This window comes from Chlorocebus sabaeus, chromosome X (assembly GCF_047675955.1).
Source record: "Chlorocebus sabaeus isolate Y175 chromosome X, mChlSab1.0.hap1, whole genome shotgun sequence".
Classification (NCBI taxonomy): Eukaryota; Metazoa; Chordata; class Mammalia; order Primates; family Cercopithecidae; genus Chlorocebus; species Chlorocebus sabaeus.
This window is the reverse complement of record NC_132933.1, coordinates 53,334,378-53,337,686: the sequence shown is the minus strand read 5'-3', so window position 1 is coordinate 53,337,686 and position 3,309 is coordinate 53,334,378. Positions and strand designations below refer to the sequence as shown.

The 3,309-nt window shown below is 40.1% G+C and overlaps 1 pseudogene; it reads right to left on the bottom strand.

The window, feature by feature from the left end:
* Window positions 1-778: 778 nt before the first annotated feature.
* Window positions 779-1,978, bottom strand: LOC103232336 (N-acetyllactosaminide beta-1,3-N-acetylglucosaminyltransferase 2-like; annotated as a pseudogene).
* Window positions 1,979-3,309: the final 1,331 nt, after the last annotated feature.

Here is a 3,309-nt window from a genome sequence, read left to right as displayed (position 1 = left end):
TTAAAAAGTCAAGAAACAACAGATGCTCGTGAGGCTGAGGAGAAAGAGGAACACTTTTACAGTACGGTAGGAAAGTAAATTAGTTCAACCATTGTGGAAGACAGTGTGGCAATTCCTCAAAGACCTAGAGGCAGAAATATCATTTGACCCAGCAATCCCATTACTGGGGATACACCCAAAGGAACACTACTCACTCTATTATAAAGATACATGCACATGTATGTTGATTTCAGCCCTATTCACAATAGCAAAGACATGGAATCAACCCAAATGTCCATCAATGATAAACTGGATAAAGAAAATTTGGTACATATACACCATGGAATGCTATGCCGCCATAAAAATGAATGAATATCATACCCTTTACAGGAACATGCATGGAGTTCAAAGCCATTATTCTCTGCAAACTAAGGCACGAACAGAAAACCAAACACCACATGTTCTCACTTGTAAGTGGGAGCTGAAGAATGAGAAAACATGGACACAGGGAGGGGAACAACACACACTGGGGCTTGTAGGGGGGAGGGGGAAGAAGAGCATCAGGAAAAATAGCTAATGAGTGCTAAGCTTAATATCTAGGTGATGGGTTGACAGGTGCAGCAAACCACCATGGCAAACATTTACCTATGTAACAAACCTGCATGTCATGCACATGTTTCCCAGAACTTAAAAAAAAAAAAACCTAAATTTAATTTTTAAAAAATATTGTAATGTGAGACCACAACATGGGAACTACTCAAAAGACACCTTTCTATGCAAAATTTAGTTTGGATATATTTTAGCATTTTAAATAAACATTTTGCAACCAAGACCAAATATCAATCATCTCTTTAGGTTTTCTACTATGTACTAACATCAGATCTATGTGGGAACAAATGTTTTCTTGTTTATCTCCTTCATATCAAATGTCCTGAAGCCTTTGTGTTTCTCTGGAACAAGGCTAAGTTTTTGAAGGCACATTCCAGTATAAAAATCATCAATAGGTTAGAGATGGACCCAGTCACGATATGGTACAGCCTCAGAGCCAGGTGGCTGGACTAGAGGAATCCGCCCACCCCCTTGCATAGCGTGAGTAGAGGACAGAGTAAAGAACTTCTAGAATGTAGTATTTCAGCTTCGTATCCCCATGAGGTCCAGCATTGTGGATCACATCACCTATAAACAGATCTTTGGCTTTTTTTTCTTGGATAAGCTATTCACGTAATTCAATATGTGATGGGTGTTCACAAAAACATCATCTTTGTCTTTGAAAACAAACTAAGTGTCTTGGCAGGAAGTACTTACCCAGAGAGAAACAATACTTCTTTCAGAGACAAGTTGAAGAAAGTGCCTCTATAGCTCCGCATAAAAACGTCTTGGTGCTTCTCATTCTCAAATTTCAGCATATCAGAAAAGTCCGGGTGGTTGACCTCTGGGGGTATCTGGCCCAGCAAGAAAACTTACATCACTCTTTGGTTTCCCACGTTGCTTTCTGTGACCCAGGAATCCGGAATCACTTGCCTTCTGGCAAAATGCGGAGTGAGGTACGTAATCACCATAAATAAGAAGTGCTTCTTTGCACATTTATCTGGCTGATCTATAAGCAGTGAATCATTGCAGCATCTCAAATACATCAGAAAGTCTTCAAATCTGTCTGGGAAATTGTTAAAATCTGTAACCACTGACGTGACCCTCAAGTCAGGTTCAATGTAATTCATATGACATATACTGGAAAACCGGTACACTTCCCCATCTGGTTGGCCAACGTACTCAGGATAGGATTGTATCACTTGTTCAGCTTTTCTTGTTCTCTGTTCCAGTTTGCCTCCAGAGGTGTAGCAATCTTCCAAAACTTCTCTTTAGGTATTATTATTAACCCACCTTACATTTATTATTATTATTGGCTACTGCTTTTGGAGGCTTCCACAATCAAATAAACGAAGACATTTGCCATCATCAGGTTATCCAACAACTTTATTCTTCAACGTCCAACACTCATTTCTCATATCTTGTCCAAGACTAGTTCCAGCTCGGTGGGGCAGGGGCACGGGGCAGGGGCATGGGGCGGGGGTGGGAAATCACTGCCATACCCATTTTTCCCACGCTGCTCCATGCTGCTTAGCCCTGAGAAGGCCACAGCTTAGCCTCTATGGGCGGTCAGGCGGTGGGGACAGCTCTAGTTCACCTCGCCTTGCCTCCAGCACTCGCCACTGCAGCCGATGTGCCTCAGTCCGGGCTCCATCTTCAGCTCCTAGCACAGGTGCCACTGCCACCCTGGGGTGCCTCGCCCAGCCCCCTTACTTTTTCTTTTCTTTTTTTTTTTTTAACTGTTTAAAATAAAGTACTGGTTAACAACCCTACTAGGTACATTGGTACACGGAATAGACATTCTCTTCGAGAATGGGAACAACAACAACAATTCTTAGAAGTGATAACTTTATGCCACGAGACACAAAAATTTCCCGAAGAAAGGTCTCAATCAATAGCCTAATCTTCCATCCTAAAAGCCTAGGAGAAGAAAAAATCCAGAGCAAGCACAAGGAAGAAAATAATAAACATTAGCGTGTAAATAAATGGAACAGAGACTAAAAATAGATAAAATCAATGAAAACAAAGGTTATAGTTTTGAAAAGCTCAACAAAATTTACAAACATTTAGCTACACTGACCAAGAAAAAGAGAGAGAAGATTCAAATTACTAGAATCAGAAATAAAAGAGGGGACATGACTCCCAACATTATGAAATAAAAAGCATTGGCTGGGCACAGTGGCCCATGCCTGTAATCCCAGCAATTTAGGAGGCCCAGGCAGGTGGATCACTCGAGGTCAAGAGTTCGAGACGCCTGACCAACATAGCAAAACTCCGTCTCTACTAAATATACAAAACTTAGCTGGGCGTGGTGGCACAGACCTGTAATCCCAGCTACTTGGGAGGCTGAGGCACAAGAATCGCTTGAACCCAGAAGTAGAAGTTGTAGTGATCTGAGATTGCCCTACTGCCCTCCAGTCTGGGCAACAAAGCAAGACTCTGCCAGGAAAAATAAAATAAAATAAAGAAAAAGAAATAAAATACAATGAGCAATTGTATACCAACAAATCAATAAATTAGATAATTTATGTGAAATGTATACATTTTCCAGAAAGACACAAACATACAAAACGGACTCAAGAAGATATATATTTTTTAAATCCAAATAGAAATACAACAAATAAAGAGATCAAATCAGTAATGAAACAACTACCTAAAAAAAAAAAAAAAAAAAAAAAAAAAAATCCCATGCCAATATTTCACTTGTAATTTCTTCAAACATGTAAAGGATTAACACCAATG